Source organism: Mastacembelus armatus, chromosome 18 (assembly GCF_900324485.2).
Source record: "Mastacembelus armatus chromosome 18, fMasArm1.2, whole genome shotgun sequence".
NCBI classification, from domain to species: Eukaryota; Metazoa; Chordata; class Actinopteri; order Synbranchiformes; family Mastacembelidae; genus Mastacembelus; species Mastacembelus armatus.
This window is the reverse complement of record NC_046650.1, coordinates 4,045,630-4,067,826: the sequence shown is the minus strand read 5'-3', so window position 1 is coordinate 4,067,826 and position 22,197 is coordinate 4,045,630.

The window sequence follows — 22,197 nt, the reverse complement described above, 5'->3', positions numbered from 1 at the left end:
TCTTTTGGGTAGTAAAGCATTCCAGCAAATTTCCATGCCAATATGACCTAATGTCATACTGTGCAGAATGCAGGAATTCAATTCAATTCAATGCAATTTTATTTGTATAGCGCCAAATCACAATACAAATCATCTCAAGGCATTTTACAAAAACTAAAACTAAAAACCCAACAATTCCCTTATGATCAAGCACTTGGCGACAGTGGAGAGGAAAAACTCCCTTTAACCGAAGAAAAAACCTCCAGCAGAACCGGGCTCAGTTTGGGCGGCCATCTGCCTCGACCGGTTGGGGTGAGTGGATAGAGCAGAGAGAAAAGAACAGCAACAATAAACAACAAATAGACACTGCAGGTTGGTGGGGCCAGTAACTGCACATCAGCAATATACAGCTCCAGGACCAGGGACACCTGCAGAAGGTACAGAGAGAACAGAGAGAGAGGGAGAGAGAGAGCACAAGGTTAGTGACATTCAATGGTGGAATATACATGTGAGGGGGGAGGAGAGAAAGAGAGGGGAAGGGAAGCTGGAATTGAATAAATTACATACATGTTTATATCATGTATGTTAGGATATGCTATATTATTAGTCCCAAAATGTGGACACACCGTTTTCGTGCTGGTAGTTGGGGTAGAATGGTGATGGAATGGGGCAAAGAGCAGAGGACACAAATAAACGTCGCACATCATGGTGATAATTGCGTTGTCTCCCCACTGGCAACCACAGAGGGAGGAGGTGGAGGGAGTTGGGGCGAATTGGGGGGCTTTCACTGCTTGATAATTGAACTCCCAATTAACTTGTCCTGTATACATAAATAAGCATAGTGCTAATGAGGGGGTCGTATTCTGTAAGGCTGCCTGAAGAGGTTCTGTAGATAACCTTATCAGCAATATGTCTGACTGTGAGGAAGACAAAATCCAAGCCATGTCTTTTTTTCCTTCACCAACAAGTTACACTGATAAATTCTGATGAAGTCCTCCATGCTTCAAGTCTCCAATGGGTCTGATTGCTGAGATTTTGTCTGTTTATCAAAGCTGCCGTGTTTTCATCTTTGCCTCTTCTGCTGCTGCTGCGATGTGCTGTTGGGACTTGGTGTTTGTAAAGTAGCTGTTGTTATCTTTCTATCATTATGTCTCTCTTTTTCCCTAGCATCCTCTAGTTACCCAGTAAGCACTTCCCTGAGTTTCAGCTTGTGTTGGTTGGTAAACTAAGGGCACAGATGGGGAGACAACTAAAGCATTTTACTAAAGTGTATTGTTAGAAGATTCAGTGGTACAGATTTTCCCCTCAAGTCACAGTGGTAATAAAAGTAATTACAGACTTAATTATAGTGTACTTACCCAAGGAGAGTTACTCCATGGTAAATAAATAAGAATAAATAAGATTGAAATAGTGAATGGCAAATGTAATGTAATTTTATTCCCCCTTCTTACTTGGACACCTTTGAAAGGGGTATCGATTCATTTTCTTACTACTCTTTAGTAGAGCTGGACCAAAATTTGTTATTCCAACACAAGGAGAAATTTAGCAAGCAATTTGAAAAATAATATGAAAAAACCATCAATAATGTTTAGAAATTGCAACTTGCTTTTGAGTTTGTCAGTCGGTGTTTAAATATTCAGAATCTACACTGTCTTTCTCTAATCATCTCACTTTCTACATCTGATCTTATTTTTTGTTCACCCTCAACCACACTTTCTTTTTTAATTTTCCATGCAACCATGTTGTTTTGCTGGTTGAGCAAGCTGAGGTTCACAGGACACATGCTCCTGGGCCTTTGTCCTCCTGTTGATAAATTCCTAGCATCTTCGAGCAGACAGCAAGCAAAAGTCCAGTGCCTGATATTCTCCAATTCCTCATACTTTGATCAAAAGATGTTTTACTACATTCTTATCTCATTCTAGCTTGCCATGGTCTCTTCTTATGTATTGCTGTTTTGATTTCTCTTATTTTTGTGCTTTTGTGCTGTTGAGAGACTGATTGTAAAAGAACCTACATTAATCTGCAGTCCATATAACTGATTCAGTCATGTTTATTGCATCAAAAAAATCAATTACTTAGATGAGAGACTTCCATAAGGCCCTAAGCCCTCCACCACCCCACTGAAATGAACACTCCTCAACACCCTATCAGTACTTTGATGCAGATTGCTTCTCTTTTTGGAAACACAGAGCAAGTATTGATGGATTAAAGTGCGAGGTTAAGTTCCCTGGCACAAAGGATACATTTAGTGTTAAGCACACTCAAAACAGGTTTGTTTTGACTTGTATGAGGTAATGAGATGGTAGTATAGGTTAGAGGGTTGATGGGCAGAAGTGAGTGGCTTTCAGGGAGGGTGTCAATTTGATGTTGTCAACCCACCAACTTCCTCACCTTCAAGGCCTCTTCCAGTGTGATCAGAATAAAATAAACAAATAAAGCTTGTTCCTTACCCCTGCTGTCCTAATGCGAGTGGAAAAGTCTGGCTCACATGTTATATGTTACTATCTCTATCGCTGAGCTGTGGAAGAAATGGTTGGCTCAAAGCACACACACACACACACACACACACGCGCACACACACACACACACACACACACATATACAAAAACAGCTTCTACAAAATGAACATTGAGGTTTTGTTGCAGTGCTTTTGTCCCTAATAAATTATTGAGCATGGGTTACCGCAGCATCACCATGTATCTAACAGCATTTAATGATTTAATTATAATATGCAAATCTGCAGGTGACTGTAAAGCAGTACAACATGCCGCTGCATACAGTACATTGTTTCTAATGGAACCACAGAAAAATTTGCAATGATGGCGTGCTTAACTGTGTTGAGTATTTAGCGGCAGTATCCGTTTGTGCCAATGGCTTTTAAGAGTTTATATACGTGGAGTTTTGAGTTATCTAATATACAGCTTTGTGCAATTAGGTTTGATTTTTTTTTTTTTTTTTTTTAAACACCTTCAAGGTCTCATTTATTTGTGTGCGCTGTTAATTAACAAACATGCCACTCTCCCAGAGGCTGCAGTCACCATATTCAAAATATTCAATATCTGCTCCAGCATCTTGCTATATGTGAACTAACTAAGACATTACCTCTGCAGAGTTGGTGTGCTTCTGAAACTTTTCTAATTAAATTAAAAGTTATTTTGGGACTTTGATTTATTAGATCTATTTTGCTAAATGTTCTGATTGAATTTGTACTAATATTTTTTATGATAATGTAAGTAATGCAACTTTTGCAGTAATATGTACTGCTAGCAAGTTATCAAACCCCAAATAAATCAGTATATAAAAGCTATAGTTTTGAAAAAAAAAATGTTGCATAGAGTACAGTCACATTTGAAGTCATTTTTATAGGGACAGAATATGCGCCTCACAAAACCCATATGCCGTGATGTCACACAGGTGACAGCAGCCAAGCTAAGTCAAGTTCAACAACAGAAACTGTGCTATTTTTGACATTGAAAAGGTTGGAAATTTATGGATAGATTGAACCACATTCTCATAATTATCAACCTGCTTGGCATGAAAGGAGACAGACAAAGGATTGGGACAAATAATAGAAAATGGTAAATAAATTGTAATTTTAACCATTCAGACTGATGTAGACACTGTGGGGGAAAATCTTTTAGAGCGTTGCTCAAAACATCTTGTTTTTATTTTTCAATTTCTGCCCTTATTACTCATATGACAGAAAAAAATAACACTTTCTTTCCAAGAAACGTTACATAGCACTTCAAGCTTTTAACAGTGTGCTAAAAATAAGAGCCTTAAATGCCAGGATTCAAGGCTCACTATATCTGGTTATACTGTTTTGTGTTTATTTGCAGCAAATAAATAAAATCCATTATCCTGAAGTTACTGTTTACGACTAGTTTTTAAATCCAATCAAGTTAGACTTCTGTTTATGTAATTTTGGACTGGAAGGTACATGGGAATCCACATCCACAGCACTACACACTGTTTAGACAAAATGTCCTCTGCATGATGGCAAATAAAAATCTGCTGTATGTTACCTTAAGTGTTCCTGTCTAGGCTCAGATCAGATGTATGTTTAACTTTGAAAAAGCTCTGTGTTACCGATATTTTTTATTAGAATGCTTCATAATAGCAGAATATATTTATATTATATTTATGATTATAAAATAATTATAATTAGCAATTTACAGTGGCTGATGTAGGCTATGTTTTGACACATACAAGGCTTAGTTTTATTGTTTATATTAGTGGTTCTCCAGCATCTGTATAGTCTATTGTTGTGCTTCCTCCTTATCTCTCCTATATCTTAGCAGCTAAATAAACTGCATTTTCCCACTAGGCTGAGTGGTAACCAATTGTGTGACAATATTTGTTATGATTTAATATTTAATTTTAAACCAAATGACCTGTTAACAAGCCGGCATGTAAAAAAAAAGGGAAAAAAAAACATGATTTCATAATTGCCAGAGTTGATAATATAAAATGTAACATATATAATACATGTTCAGTCTTACCATACTCCGCCCTTCCAATACATTAGCTTTACCTTCAGAAGAGTTCAGAAGAGACTACTGGACTCTTCAGTGCTTCTTTAACCTAAACCTGGTTTATTGCACCTACATGTGCAAAGACGTAGAAAGCATCGAAGACAAGAGGTGTGAGAGTAAGGCAGTAAAGCACTGAACGCCCCCCCACCTCTCCCCTGTATGGTAGCTGCAAACTGTTAATCTCAGTCAACCAGTTTTTCATTGGAACCTCAGGCTGCTTGTGAAAATGATGCCTGGTTGTATGGTAACTAATAAGAGATCCTGTGAGTCCATGCATTAAATGACCTCCCTGTGGCCCTCTCCTGGACAACTTGTTTGGGCATTGAGTCAAAGGCAACATATACAGGGAAACAAACAGCAAACATGAAATCATAGAAGTGTGTTTAGCAAGATTTAGAAAACACTGGTGTTGACACAGACTGGCCAAATCTTCACCATCCCTCAGTCCCTTCAGTTTTTTAGGAATTCCACTTCAAACACCTGCCAGCTGAGCTTTTACAGAGGACTGTAATCCCACTCCCCTTGCTACTGTATTATGACATTGTTGATGTAAGGAGTAGAGAAATTCCTGATGCCTCCTGTTGAGTCCTATAAGGCCAGCTGAGTGTGTAACTTGACCCACTGTTGATAGAGGTGTAAAATACACTGCTCTGAAGAGTCATTGATCACAACATGTGGAACTCAAATTAGCCATAGGAGACTACCTAAAGGAGCTATGGTGCCAGGACTGCTGATTTTTACATAAACAAGGTGGCATTCATTATTACTTATTATATGTATCTCCTGTGAGCTGTGCTGGATCTGAGGCATTTATTTATTTAATTTTCTAAACAGACGGGAACACCTATGGAGTTAATACAGCGCGGGCGACACCAAATTACTAGGAAATGAGGTCTGATTGCTGATGTGCCTGCTGCTATAATGCTGTCAGTCAAGTTGCAAGCTGTTTGCGCTTGTGGCTCATCTGAGCTCTCTCGCCTCGCAGCAGAATGAAAACATCAAGGATGAAATTTCGACTTTATTTATTTATTTTTAAACTGCTTCCAATTTGACTTGAGTGTCATTAATGAAATAACTATGTTTCTCTCGATGTTGTGGTAATCTGACACAATCTATCTGGTTCCGTGACAGCATGGAGAAGAAGGCAGCGATGTGGAGAAAAATTGCAATACAATGCTTTGGGTTCTTACTGACTAAGCGACAATTAAACTTGGCATGTTCTCTGTGGAGAGCAATAATCTGGTGAATCAGCCTAATTTCCCTACCCTCAAGCACAATATTGTACAGAAAACAAGGCTGTGACTGAGTGCACCGATAAACAAAACACAAATAAGATGGCCAACGTTGTCTGAGCTGGACTTTGAGGTGTACACTGCTGTGCATTGTGTTATTTGACTACATTCTGCCACAGGTGAAAGCTGCTCAATCATACAGCACAGAATGCGGCATACATAGAAGGTTCAGAGGCAGCATGCAGAGTGCACAAAGATGAAAAGAGAGTACTTGAGCTAATTGGTTGATGGAAAAATGCAGCATGACATAAAAGTGTGCAGTGGTAGTGGCAAAATTGTCCAATGCCTTAAGAATGGGATTACGTCTCTGATGGAATGCCCAGGGTGATATTTGTCAGGGAAAATGGAACAGCTTGAGGCACCCGCTGTGAGTACTGGGGAACAGCACATAGTAATGCCAGCCTGTAGACTGTGTGTCTGCGGGAATGTGTATAACTGCAATCAGGGGACTTATGTGGGGAGTGTGGGTGTCAGTTTGTGCAAAGCCTCTGTGGTGAGGCTTTCAGCATGGTTTCTGTGGCTCACAGGCAGCTTAGCAGATGGTATGGAAATATCTGCAAAAAAGGAACAATAAAGAAGCATACAATGGGATTGTCTCTGCGCGTGTGAACAGGCTTCACCTTTTCTCCTCCGCACAACCGGTTCCCTAAGTGACATAACTAATGTTTTACCACACAGGCATGAACGTTAATGACAGTTTTCAGCTGCATCGGCATCAATATGATGCGATAATGTGATGCAAGAAAACAGACTTTATTTTCACATTCTGTGATTATTGTAATTATTCAATCTTTTCTGTGCTTTTGGAGCAGTCATCACAACATAGCGCTGCATTTTATTCACAGCCTTCCTTCTCAGCAAAAGGACTTAATCACACATTTCCATAAACTCACCAGCACATTGACACACATCCTCTGGCGTCACTGCTTATGAGCCGAGCAAGGAATGTAAATATTGACTCATAATCTTCTCATTAAAGAGTCTTTGGTTTATCAGATCGTGAAACGGACGTATACACTACACTAATTGCAAATGGTGGAAGGGTAGGTCCAGTGTGTGCTGGTGATAATGGTCATCCTTAATCTAATCCTCTCTCCCCTGTGTAGGATGGGGATCAGTTTATTAGTTAAAAAGGTTTGCTACTTGTACTCAGTGCCGTCACAAAATAGTTCAGTGTAAGTAAATATCTTAATAGAGCCTAGCTTTTTAATCATGTTAATAACACAATGCACAATGTGACAAAATGTTTATGGATACAATCCCTCCAGTTATTGTATCAGTGTTTATACATTGTTTCATAGTGTTTTTTGTAATTATATTTGTATTGTATATATTCTGATTACCTTGGCTGTTATTTTTTCTTTTTACGCATTAGGCTGTGAACACACTAGATTATTTTTTGCCCGATCTCATGCCCAATTTGCCCCCTCCAGTGACCACAGGGGCATGGCCTGATTCAAAGTTTGCCCGAACTGATTGTTAGTCTAAACAGTCCTCAAGTATGTGGTGTCAACATGGTTATTTCACTGCTCTTGATCGGGGAGGCTCCAGTGGAATGCCCACAATGGCCAATGAGAGCAGGCACCCAAGAAAACATCACCAAGCAGATGTTATGTACTTTTACACCTCACAAACATGAAGTGAAGTGAAACGAGACAAAATGAGTATTGATAAAGAAGATGTGTTTGTTGAATTATGCCAAGTCTTTTTAATGTATTGTGCAAGACATGACATTACCACACCACAATGGGGCGACAATGAGAAGGTGTGCATCACGAGGATCGTGTTTGTAGAATCACTAACGTTGAATTGTGTATGGTCTCCTGGTCTCGTTGAATCCTCTAGTTCAGAGGATTATAATATTAAAAAGTGGTTGAAACTGTCCTTGTCTAGTCTGTCCCCAGCCATCAGCCTCCTCTCTGTAATGAAGTTACTTTATACCTTGGGGGGAATAAAACACTGCATAAAACGAAAATTTGAGCAGATATTTAATAATAATAATAATTATTATAATAATAATTATTATTAAGTTATGCCAGTATGTGTGCAATATGCACAATGCTGCTATTTGTTAGTCTATGTGACTGTTTCTGTTCTGTTTGTCTGTAAAAATAATGAAGTTCAGGAAGAATAAAACTTAAAAATTGACCCAGCCTTACTGCCAGAGCAAGACTCAGGTTGAAACAGGTCAATATGACAATGGTATGCTGTGCACCTCTGCCATCCTCCCCAAAAATCTGGGGAGGATCAGATGCTGTTTCCTGGGACAGTTATAGCAATATACAGTACAGCGGTACATTGCTAAACCTCAGATCTCCCCTCTCTCTGATCTGCTATATTGTGTTTTCATGAAGCCCAGTTGATAATATTTTTGCTGATGAAATGAAAGACAACACATGGTTGTGACAGCAGCTGTGATATATCAGATTTAAAATGAGTGTTCGCAAAGATGTTTTAATTCTAGCAAACTGTACATGGTGTTTACTATTTTAGTAACTTATGGTGTTGTGCTCCATGTTTAATATATGGCTTTGGCTTGATACGTGAAATCCAGTGTAAAAGATTACAATTATTTATCTGTGGCAGTGCCTGTATATTTGCACATCCACAAACAGACTAATATGTTTTTTAACACCTGGTGGCAGAATTGATTTTTTTTTTTTTTTTTTTTTTAGCAGGGTGCAGAATTCAAACCACTGCATCCCCAAAATACAAAGCCAAGGCATCACAAACATACTGTGGTAAAAAAGTATGACATTTTTAATCACTGCAACTGTTAAGTTTTTTTTTACTGTTAAGTTTAAGCCTGTCTGTTTGTGTACAATATTAAAGTTTTGTTCTGCTGCAGAGCTTAAAGAATCCAGATAATTTTACCACTTGCATTCACATTCAAAATGGATCCAGCTTTGGGAACCCACTGCATAGGCTTATTGCCAAGGACAAACTTAAACTGAATGATAGAATCAGATTGGAAGTCATCCCAGATATTAGGAATTAGACATTTTAACTGTAAATGCTAAAAAAACTGTTCCTGTGAAAACAGAGTTAATCTTGTTATGCCAGGAGTTTATGCCAAGTTTATACAATGAGAAGAGCTTCTAGTCAGATTTTCCCCGCCAGCTGTTATATCTGTATTCCACTAAGCCATGCATTTTTGAACCATCTCTACAGCTCAGAATAAACATAATGCCTTTCCCTAATGCTTGTTGTTTAGCTTTGGTTTAATTTAGGACCATCACAGCAACAAAGTCATACAAAGTCACCAGTAACAATTGTAAATTGTGAAATATTGTAAAAATGAGACTGCATGCTCAAAGACTTGATTATGGAAGCAAGAGACAGCAAAAAGAGAAGGGATACGATAATCCCAAAGAGAATTGTTGTGCTGTACACATGCCTGATCAAGCTTAACATGCTATTACTCTTTTGTCACTAGAGCTGTTCTCCCTGGTTTAACTCTAGAAGATGCAATGACCTTTTCAACACTTTACAGCATCAGGTCTATTACATGCCGACTGTTCACCTCCCCTTTTTCCTCGCTTAGGATAATATCATCTCCCATTTTTATTGTGATGAAAAGGCAGAGCTGGCGTTTGCTCTGCTCATGGAGCTTCTATAGGCAGAAGTCCTGACAGTCACTTTACCTGAAAGCAATCACCAGGAACGACTGTTGCTTTAGTAAGTGATTGAATACCAATAAATCCAACCCTTTTTATTTCTCTTGAATAGTGGAGGCATGCCAGCTTGTATAGATGAGAGTGGATTATCTTCCCTTGTGGACTTTTAGCTACATGATCCTGTATCACAGCGCAGAGCTTTGGTCAAATATCTAACGAAAGGGATTGATTGAAGTTAATACTCTAAACCATATTATACTTACAACATATATAATACCTCAGATATTCTATATGCCTCTGTGGTAAAGCATGGCTGAAGATGTGCTCTCATCTTTGACTTTTGATTGCCACTGGAGGAGGTTAGGGTGCAGAGATCACTGTGACTATGAATTGTATTTGTAGCCTATAATTCCAGTTTTACTTTCACTGCAGCCCTCAACGACTTTAGCTCAGTGGTGTGTGTTTTTCATCTGTACTAGTGTTGATCCAGTGTGTATATCCTGTGTACAATACGCCTGGACACTCACTCTCTGTATCTTTCTGAGTTTCAAAGACTATACCATGATGTAAGCATTTGAAAACGGCCTCACTGTTGATTTTGTAAAGTAATGGCAGATATTGGTTAAGCAGTAATTCCATTTGTGCTGCTGCAGGACATAGAAGCTGTTCTTGTCCCTGAGAAAGTAGTGAACAGGCAAGATTTGGACAAAAATAAATATGTTCCCATGATGCTTGATGACAACTAGGCAGAACAGTCACACCCACACAGCTGGTAATGAGTGCCCAGCTTGGTATTATTCTTATATCCTCTCCCATTGGGGTGTTAATTTTCAGCTATAACTGTGGTGGATTTTTTGCCCATATGACATATTTATTTCTTATACAGTATACCTTATACAATATACCTAAACTCAAATGTGCACGAAAGACCAGACACGCATACCTAAAGTGGACACAGATTCCACATGAGGTTATGAGCTAGAGATGGACCTCTTCACTCCGTCTTTAGCCAGGTGACTACTGTGATGTGGCCTGTTTTTTGTTTGGTGAAGTGTGTGTAGGGTGGGTCTGTGTCTTTTTGCTGCACACATGGGGCAGGCAGCAGGGATGGGAGCAGGCCAGTGAGCAGGTATAATACCACTGAGGTGGAAATAACACAGTCTGGACTCTTCTGCTGCTTGGCGAGGCCTGGTGTTAAAATGCTGCTGGTAATGCTGACCACACACTGTTGCTCCTCCTGCACTAAACAAAATCTAGTAAACGTGCAACCTTGTGTCCTTGTATATCTTGGCAAACCGTGCAGGTATTAACTAACATGGAGACACAAAGAAGCAAAAAAATACAGATCAGTACAACATACACACAACAACAAACAGCTGCTCTTATATTGACCCATCACTAAATTTCTACAGTTTCTACAGTTGCATGTGTCCCCAGGGGGTTGGGGATAGCATTTGTGAACCTACACTTGCTGTTGCCTTTTTAATTATACCACCCTTCAATCTACATTTGATCCTTCCTTGTTTGCAAAATGGTGCTGAACCCTTGCAGGTTCAAATCATAGAAAACTCCAGGTCATAGGTCATGAAATTCCTGTTGTGCTGAAGAGCTACTGTAGAATCTTTACTGTTTTCAGTTCAGTATTTGAGCATTTAATGTTAGACCAAGAATGTATAATAACGAAACATAACAAGTGATATGGACTAAATGGACTAAATGGAAGCCTGTGGTGGGCTGGTAGGTGGGAAATCAGTCTAAGAACTCGTGATATGATTTACTCTGTAGTAATGTAATCAGACCTATCTAATATATCTGGGCCAATACAATATACAGAATGTTTGTATTTGTACAAAATAGGCAACACATGTAAAATCAATCTTGTGATCTTTGCACAAATAAATATTATGCACTTAATCTTTGAAAGAACAGTTGCTGCTTTTTAATATTTGAATAGTGTTTGCAGGTAGCTCCTTGTACTGTTAATAACATGTAGACAGCAACAGTTCCCATGATTTCACGTGATGACCAAACCCAGCACACCGTCCAGCTGAGAGCCCAGCTGCTGTTTGACTCAGATCTGAAACAGACAGGTGCCAGTGCCACAGGCAATCATAAACTCATAATTGTCCAAAACTTCTGGTTGTGTAACAGTCTCAGTCTCTGTAATTACACCAAACACTGGCAACAGACAGAAGAAGGACACCAAAATTGAAAAACACAGAAATGCTTACCAGCTGGTAGAAAAAATAAATTCTAACACCCCATTCTTGAGGGCCTTAGTTGCTGAAACATGTATCATATGCTTTGACTCTGTCTGACCTGCATACATAAGTGGTAAAGATTTTTGGAGTGTGAAAGTGGCTACGGGAAGAAGGAGGAGGAAGGACCAGTCAACTCCCTTCTGTTCTGTCTCCTCCGATGCCCTTCTTTTGGTCTTAGGTTTTTTGCAACAAACTTCGACTATCGTCAACTTTCACTGTGGTGATTTGTCTGTGACCCATCAGTAGCTTACAGAGCTGCTTAGCACTCGCATCTTAGAGCGTCTACAGGGGAGGATAGAGCATCAGTGCCACTGCTACTATCATGTCACCTCTTAAATATCCATCTGTGGAAATGTTTTAAGACTGTATTAATTTATTTGCTGTAGCTCATTTGGATTGACATTGAACTTGGCCCTGTGCATTTTTACTGTCTGGGATAGTATCTGGCTGTTTTTTTCGTAGTTTGTGGCTGTTTTTTTTTTTTGTGGAAAGGCTATCACTGTATCTTTGATATCCAACCTATTTCTACATTCTCTATGTATTTCTGCTGCACAATCTGTGGAGTCTTACTCATATAAAAATCAACACACTGTCTGTACATACCACTCACGGCCCCTTTCACTTCCACGCTGGTGAAAAGACTGAAGCCGTGGTTTGTTGCCTCCACCCCAACTTCTTTCTTCTGTATTCTCTCCTTATGCTTGAATGACTGGTGTCTGACGGTGGCACGGAGAAACCATGTGTTCCTGTAGTCCCATCCATATAAAGGGATGAACGTTTCAGCCTAGGTGGGAGCACTGAGGAGGTGGAGACTAGTCCAGGTGTTGATTCTGGACTGATCATTTTCTGGTGTAAGCTGCAGCAGTTTAAAGTTCTGACTTTGTGTCTGGGGTGTTTTCCTCAGTCTGTAAACCCTGTCTCATGTTGTGTGTTGGTGGAATTTCTCTTTTAACTCTGGATTATTTATTCCATCACTGTGGTTCATTGGACAGGTCAGAACAATGCCATACAGTATTTTCTTACATTTTGGGTTCAAGTTCAAGTTCTGAGAATGTTTTTTCAACCAATTATATGGTTATGGAGGGTTAGGGAACAAGCAGCAGTGAACAGAGGAGTCCTGCACTGATAATTGGTTGTCACTTTGTCCCAGGAGATGGTGTTTTTTTGGGGACCTAATCGTTTATTATGTATGTCTGTCGTCCCAGCCTATTCTGGCCATAAAGTATGCACCACTGCGTTGCAGTGTTGCTGTTTGGTCTCACTTTCTTGCCTCCACAAGGCTTTGGTCTTACCTCTTGTAAAACACAGACCTGATAAGGGAAACTCTGAAATGCATGGTGTATATTGGGGTCTCGATGATTTATAGAGAAAAACGCCATTGTCTTGGTGGTTGTGAGACAAAGTCTAAATTTGTGTTGGGAGTGTGGTGTGCTGCACATTGCGGTTTGAGCTCTCTGTTTGTTCCTACAAATGGAAGTGTTGATAGGAACAAAACAACAGGTGATGACAGGCAATAGCTCTGACTTACTCATCCCTTGAAAGCCAAGCAAATCAAATTGAAGCAAGGGCAAACCACAGTCTAGACTGTTCTCATAGTCTGCTTCTAACTAAAGTGAAAACCACAGAGAAGTCCATCATGTTTACTCAAAGCACAGAGCACTACTCAGAGTAATGTTATTCCCATTACCATAATTTCTTACTTAAACCTCTTTTACCTTTATGACTGGATCACAGACCTTTACTGGTATGGTTTTGTCTGCCTATGCATCTATAGTTTATGTTGATCCTGAAAATGTCAGTAGTAAGCACTGCTGTGCACGTAAAGTTATTATTACATGATTCTTTTCCCAGCAAACAAGAATTATGGAATGCAAAACAGAGCTCGAAGCTGCTTGAAGTAATCTGCATTTAAAAACAATAGAATTTGTAATAGTTTATGAGTTAAGATCTGTCTTTTCTCCTAAGCATCTGTCTTCCCTGCAATATTGGATTTCCAGCTCCCTGAGCTGAATGCTGTGGCCCAAAGCAAGAGCAGCCATCTCCCACCTTACACCTTTATTTTTCAGACATTAAAGGCAATAAGATAATGGAGCTCTTGCTAGGAAACTGCAAGCAAATAAACCCCAGAGCTATCCACTAGGCTACATAAAGGTTTTGATAGTAGTAATTCATAGTAATAATTCAAAAATAGGTATAGACGGAGAATTTGATATTGGGTGTTTTTGCAAAATGTAGAAGTCCCTTTACTTTTGTTCATTTAAGTCTCTAGTTTATGTCGTATTAAATTTATCTGTATTAAATTAACACAGTTTGGTTTCATTTGGTCTCGTTATATAGTTACATCAACTAAGTCCTACAGTATTCTGCAAATCTATATTCCTGAAATGAATTATCTATAATGTACAAATTTATTTTGCTTCATTCAATTCAATTTTATTGTATAGCACCAAATCACAATACAATCATCTCAAGGCACTTTACAAAAAACAAAAAAATCACACCAAAATATATGAGGGTAGATATTTTATTCTTTCGCTTCCAGTGACAGTGCACATGATGAGCTGAACAGGCCTCTTTTAATGTTATTTGGTTATTGAATCATAATGTTAGATACCTTAATAGCAGAATTCAATGCAGTTTATTGCCCATATGACCTTTATACTCTACCCCTGCCCTATCCAAATTAAAGTCAGACAAAGCCTACAATGGATAACAGCATAATGTCTTTTCAGGACATGCTTTATATGGTTTTTAGGCCATACAAGTAAATATTATTAATTTAACATTTACCCTGCTTGATCAACACCTTCCCGGTTCACTTAGACACCTCAACCTAAAATGCACTGGCCTTGCCTGGCAGGCTGTAATGTACACATTCATTGTGACATTCATCACTTCCTGACTGTAGAGCGCTGCACTGCTGTGGGCTCACTACCATCAACAGCTCTTGCCTGTGTGTGGTGGCATTTTTGGAGATCTATGAGGGTGTTTATGAGCAGCTTGAAAAGGGCATTTTGTAGATTTATGGATGTCAAGGCTAAATGATGTATGGAAAACAGGGAGGGGGAAAGGAGTCGCTGATGTTGATTGGAAAGAACGTATCTGGCAGGGTGTGTTTTTGAGTGGGGTTTGTCTGTCCCTTCCAGTCCCATGATATTGGGGACCTTCTGCAGCACAATTTGACAGGGACAAGAGGACATGGGGAGGTGGGGGGTATATAAATGAATAAATAAAAAGGTCACGTCAAGCCATTTTTATAAAAGCTCATTAAGTTTTATTTGCTGCAAAAGATGGCTGTGTAATTAGAATAACAGAGATTGAGCTAATGAAATTACAATAAACAGTGGTGGAGTGGAACCAAAAAATAATATCAGAGAGCTTACGCATGTCTGAGAGTTAACTGCACGATATTGACAGGTGACCTTTCAAGGAGATTGAGATAACTCATAGGTGTATTTTGCAAGGTGCAGGTTTAATATGTATAAACTGAATGTTAGTGCATGCAGGATTTTCTCTTGAGTGTGACAGAGTGATACAGTAATGGTGAGTTTTTTTAATTACTGCTCTGTTCTTTTTTTCTTGGCCTTTTCTGTCTGTTGGTGAAGAATTGGAACAATATGCTGCGTGTCCAACAAACGGCACATTCTCGAACTCGCTTTCTCCACTTATTGTTCACTAACAATGAGCAATCAGTAGCTCACCAGTGTCATTTATTAACAGTTTTAATAGTGAGGGTGGCTACACTCAGGTTCACAGAATACAGTGAAGATACTGCTTTGCCATTTGCCAGGACCTGTGGTATCGTCATTACAAAGGTCAAGAGGATGAAGGTTTCTGCCGTGGCCAAAACACAACATGAACTGATTTCAGTAATTAGCAGAATTTCAGCATGAAAAAGAGGAACAAATTAGGGAGATGTGCTTTGTGCAGTGTTTAGAAGAAGCTGCACTCCTGGCCTTGTATGGGCAGATTGTGGTGAAGATAATTGGACAGCGATGCTCTGCTCCCATATATTATTGACAGTGGGCAAGTATAGGTTTCACTGTGTGTCATTAGCAAGAGAAGCCATAAATAATGAATGATACATGATGTTACATTTGTACGAGGTGATTGAGTAAACCTTGTAGAACTGTAATCAATGCCCAGCCAGTTTAATCACATCATGAGTCTGCTGTCTGTCTTTGACCTTCAGAAGAAGAGGGCATTTAGTTTAGTCAGTAATGCTGAGATATGTAAACTATAATACATATTTGATCATACTTAAAAAGTGTAATTGATGAATTAAGGAAAGAAAATATTATAGGGATTTAATACTAAGTTGCTTTACCACAATCTATGTGTCTTTGCAGCACCTCACCTTTCTAACCTGTGTGATATGTGGCTTGGATCCATATCTATGGGAGAGATTTGTCAGGCTCCCTGTTTGTTCAGTGTGTGTGCTGATAGCCTGGCATCCTGTTTGTTTGTTTATTACCTGACTCGGTCAAAGCAGATGCCCTCCCTCTGATTCTCTGCCTTTCCACTCTCTCACCAAACCTCTGAGTCTGACTCCCTGAACTCGTACAGATGATACTAGGCAGAATGTTTTGGAGAATTATATGTGGTGTAAGAAAGAAAGTGATGGAATAAGCTTAAGTTGACTTTAATGAGCTCTGTTGGTATGTTGATTATTCATTTTCCAAAAAGATTTTCAAAATATACAGAGATCAGCAATCATGTAGATAAGTACTATGAGTATTTGGGACAGATAATGTCCTGTACGCTAGTGGCTACAGAGAGAGACAGATTATCCTCCTGATTATTCTGAAATATTGAGTGATCTTCTGTTAGACTATGCAGGTTTAAATCTTGCAGATGAGAACCTTACAAGTTGATTTTCAATGTTTTTTTTCTGCTGATGTAGCTGTTCACTGGACCGAAATCATTAGGAGTCGTAGTGTCATGCGTCACCACAAAGTACACAGCCTTGACTTCCTGTCAGTAACAATGTCTACATCATTCAATGCATCTGACATGTTTAAGTGCATGTTTTCTTTTTCAAGGATCCATGCAACTATATTATGCATCACAGAGGTCATTATTAATAACATGTTGGAATTGAACTTTGTTAAGAACAAAGTGTGTTTCAAGAGAAATACATTATATAATAGCTACAATAGGTTCATGTCATTTGCTTTATTATTAATCTTCTGATTTCATTGTTCTATGCCTTGGCATGCAAGGCACCATGTAACAGTTTTCCTGTTGTACCCACATCCAGTGAGTTTTTGTACGTTCCCCCTTGCACCTTAAACCTAATATTTCTGTGTGCAAATAATTTTAATTGCAAGTGAAAGATAATTAATAACATATTAAGCACAAATATGTATTTATTTTCTTTTTCTATCTTTCTTTTCCTTATTAGGGTAGTGTGATATGATGAGCATTTGGGGGTCGTACTTCACTGAAATTATGGAACTGATAAAAAAAATGTACCTATTTCAAGTTTTTATGTATGCATCTTATTATGGATTTTTATTATTTATTTATTTTTTTATGTCTGATATGAAAAAGCATAAATTGTTCATATTCTGCAAAGACTGACTCCTTTAGCCGTCACAGTTTCAGAAGTTGTTCAATCAGGCCAAGTTTCAGTTCTTCATCTGCAGCAGCCCTGATCATCTTCATATAAGACAACAGCCTTATTGCCAGACCACTAGATTACTACTGGAGAGCAAGCTCCTGCTGTGACATACTTCTCCAAAATAGCTCTATCCATTTTCAGACTCATGCGGAATCTCATGTGGGTAGTGGGATTATGACAGTGTGCAGTGAAATATACTTGAACCCAAGCAGACACTCACACTACCACACACTGAGATAATGTAGGTCAGCACACTCTGACGTCCACATGTACTGTACTGTGTATACACACACACACCCAAACAGAGTATTGATTTGCTGTCATAGCCTTGAAGGAAGGCAGGTGGTTGGGTGCCCCAGGCTACCAATTGTTTTCCAAAAACCTCATGTATTACCTGCACTGTTGACTGAATGCATAGTTTCATTTATTTATTTGTTGCAGTTTTGCCACAGCAATGAAGTAGACACACAGTGGCACTTGGCACAGTGTTTGACTAGGTGTTGAAACTTTGAAGCAGTATTGTTGACTGGCATGTTTGTTTAATTCATTTATTTTTTTCCTCATTTGGGTGAGTTTAGAGTCAGTGAGCTTGCACTTTATCTGCACTGTGCACTTTAAAACTTGTTTCAAACTGACAAAGACACAGCCTCTTTGAGATGATGGCACTTAAAGCATTTCGTTTTACCACTTTTGCCAACATCTTTGGAGGTGAACAACAGATAATGCAGCAGTTGATGTGATCTCCTTCAGTCTGTGTATTTGACCTTTTACTAACAAAAGTAACTCAGGAAATTTGACTATTGAAGTATTTTTGTCTGTGGCTGGAAGGCGAGTTTATCCAAGCTGAGGGCAATTGATGAATTGAGTGGGTCATAAATAAAGGACCGAAATGTGCTTTAAAGTGTAACAAAGGGGGTTTTGCTGATGTCAGTTATGTCACTTAATTTGACAGTTCAGGTAGGGGTAGGTGCCTTGACAACCATAGCTTGTTCTTGGTCATCAGGAAACAAAAAACATGAATGTAGCTAATATACTAAATGCTAATTGTGCTCACAAGTAGTTCAGTTCATGGTCATCTCTGAGATGTGACCTAAGGTTGCAAGATATTTTCATCATGCGCCAGTCTTGCTTTTCTGCTGTGTTAGGCATATGCAGTAAGAACTTTTCAAGAAAACTATGAAGCTTTACTTCCTGTGCCCATACCCTATACTGTACTTTCCTCCTTACTTCATGATGTGACCTTCAGAGAGACAATTCACATATCTCATGCTGTGACCAGATGGTCAACATAGAGGAATTAGAAAATTATTTTTGCAGAATTATGGTGTGAATGAATTGTGACAAACAAAAGAAAATTACTGATGATCCCAATACAAAATACAGTTTATATTTATTTTTACCCCAGTGGGATTACACTTGGCTCTTAACTTTGGTCCTTATACCTGACTGAGGACTTTCAGGTGACTGTGTGGATCTCCTAAAGCAAAGCACTTCATATAAAAATGACTTCTTGGTTTTATGTTACATTTATTTTTTAAATGTCATTTATTGCTGTTGTAAAGGACAAAATAATCTCCCAAGCCAGAGGAAAATGATAGGTGTTCTCTACGCACACATGCCACATCATCTGTCAAAACTGCAGAGAAACAAATCAATATTGTTGATACAGAAAGCAAGAAATAAAAGAATCCCAGCTCACCTGTGTTCATAAGGTTTTGCTCTTTTTAGCTCTTGCAAACAAAAAAAGTATATAAGATGCGTGTGTATATATGTGTGTGTGTGTGTGTGTGTGAGGGTGTGTGTGTGTGTGTGTGTGTGTGTATACAATCTCGACCAGGGCATCACCAGTGTGGGCCCTTAGGTCCCTGTGGTAATTGGCACCCTCGAGGCTGTGACCCCCAAACTGGGAGAGTGGCTCCAACAGGTCCCAGGAACAACATCAGAGATCTCAGTCCAAAAGAGTGCAGTGCTAGGAACAGCTAAGATACTGCGAAGAACCCTCAAACTCCAGGACCTGAGATTGAGGAAGACACACACACCACCCATAGGGGTGAGAAGGGAATGTATATATATGTAAAAAATATACACATTAGCAAGACGAAGCTTAGAAACACCAAGTCATTATTGAATGTCATTGGATGTTCACACTGAAATGTATAAAAATGAATACCAAAACACAAAAGATATGTTATTTCATTCATCTGTAACAATTTAATCATTAAATAAACCATCTAAAACTGCAAAAACGACCTTTTAGAAAACAACTATCATTGGTATATAACCAGTGTTATATGTATATTTATATAATGAGATGTGAGATTCTGGGATCTCACGGCACCACTCTCCCATTTTGGGATTTACAACCCTGAGGGTGCATATTACCATAGCGACCACTGTTACCTTCACCTTCCACATCTGTTTTAGGTCTTCTTTCAGCCCTTGGTATTTCTCAAGTTTTTATGTTCCTTCTTTCTGATGTTGCTGTCACTTGGGTGTGCTACATCTACCACTATGGCCTTGTTCTCCTTTTTGTGCACCACTACTATGTAAGGTTGGTTAGCAATTACCAGTTTGGCTTAGCGTGGTCATTCTCAACCACCTTTAGGGATGTTTCACATTTTGACCTTGTGCTTGGCACAAATATTTTTGTACACTATGGCTGCCACTTGGTTGTGAGGTTCCAATATAGTTTGAATTCTTGCACTGAGTACTTTTCTGTTTCAGAAGCCCCACTGTCCATGTACTCCAGAGGCGTGCTGCTCAGCACCTCAGGGCCACACCAGACAGTTCAGACAAAGTCACATTAGCTTCTCTTAACCTCACAGCTGTAGTTGTCTGTGGGGGAAGACAGGGCACTGGGGGGGTGGGGGTTCATGGTGTTTTGCAATATTCCCATGTTCAATGTTAATAGTTTTGCAAGCATGAGGCCAAGAATGAGGATCAGGGATGAGAGTATTGCAACAGCTTACCTGAAGATTACAGCATCAGCAGTTCACTCATAATGCAGCCCACAGGATTTGACTGCCATTACCCCACCATGGCCTTTTTTTCTCCATCTGTGTTACTAACAGATTTGGAGAGACTTCAATGGGCAGTGACAGAAAGGTAAGAATCAAACTGTGCCTCTCAATTTGAATACTCAACTAGAAGGATCCTGACATGTTAAGCTGCTGTCACAATAAATGGAGCAACTTGTATTATATTAATTAGGCAGTTGGCGTCAGATGACATGCTGTGTTCACTTATTCACCCTGTTTTGTTATGTCTGCCCTCCCTTCATTTTGCACCTGTAGGCACATCGAGGCAGAATCCTTCCACAGTGTGAGGCTGTTACAGTACTACAGAGTTATATTACGAAGGTAGACATATTTCGGAGACTGATGAGAAGGAGTGCGAACTGGCACTGGCTGATTTCCTTTAGAGATCCCTATCAATACCAGTAGTCATGTTTCAAGAGCTAGTCATGTTGGCTAGCTCAATCCTAATGCAATTGAGGATCATCAACAATTGTCACAAAATCAGTCCTTTAGTCTTCAGCTTCCCTCTCAATTCATTACAAGTGAATGGGCTTTTATTGGCGTGACCATTTTAACAGGGACTCAGGGAGGGTGTGGAAACTTGTAAGGCTGGATCGACACAGGCAATTTACGATGGGATCGACAGGCGACTTCAGGCCAAAGCCAGCTCAAAACAAACAGAGCCAGAGATAGCGAGAGAGAGATTAAGAGATTTGTCACCTCGCCACCCCACCGTTCCTCTTTTTTTTTTTTTTTTATTGTTCTTCCATTTTTTTGTTCTTGGCTTGTTTGTTTGTCTCATCTCATCCCCTTTCAATCTTGGATGCTGTTGGTCTTCCAGGCTATTTTATGAATCTTTTTTTTTTCTCTGCCAGACTTTACAGCAAATTCTAACATGTCCTCCACTGAAATTGATATTCAAACTGTATTATCTTATCCCATATCATCATTTTTTAAGTGTTCTGACACCTGACACATTTCAAATGCAAAGCAGCACTTCTAAAGAGGCAAAATCAATGATTGTAAAATAAGAAAAGCATTTCTGAAGGTTTTGTTGTGGCATTTGAAGAGTGTTGATCACCAGTGATGACAGCGTGCCATGGATCAAAAAATATATAAATTGTATTATTTGTAGTTGCGTGTGGAAAATGTTGCACACAGTGTTGAATCACCAGCAGGCCTCTACATCTCCTGCATATGGGAGGGGAAATTAGTGTGTTATGAAAAATGTTTTTGGGCAAGTGAGTGACTAAGTTGTGACTTTGGTGTTTATGGGGCAGCTTCTCCTCTCTGTCGGTGTTTGACCGAGGGTGGGCCTCAGCTCCTCCACACACATAGTTGACAGCAGGCTGACATTAAGTAAAGTGAAACATATTGTTCCAGTTGACAAAACCCAGAATTTTACTGTAAGTGCATTAAAGTCTTTGTGAGTAAAAAGAGTAATTTATTAAAAAAACAAGCAAACAAATAATCTCCGATCCACTGCCAGTCTTGTGTCGATGTCCGTTCCCCCATCAGAGAGTCTTTCCTGTAGCATCCCCTGATAAGTGTAGGAGCACCGGTTTGTGTTATTGGTAGTGATCAAGGTGAGAGAAAGTAACTGTATGTAGCCTCTTTAGCGTGAGAGAAATAGATGTGGCTGTGTCTTGGTGTTTGGTTGAGTGGAGCAGGTCCAGTGTGGGCCTGTGTGGCTCTCAGTGGGCAAAAGGAAAAATACCCTAAATACTGATGCGAACTGACACACGCTTTTGGTTTTGTTGTCGAACAGGGCATCATTCATATTGGGCCCCAGCATAGAGTGGTGGCCACAAATACCAACTGCAGAACACTTTTTCCTGACACAGGTGTGCAATTACACAAAGTGGTGTTCACA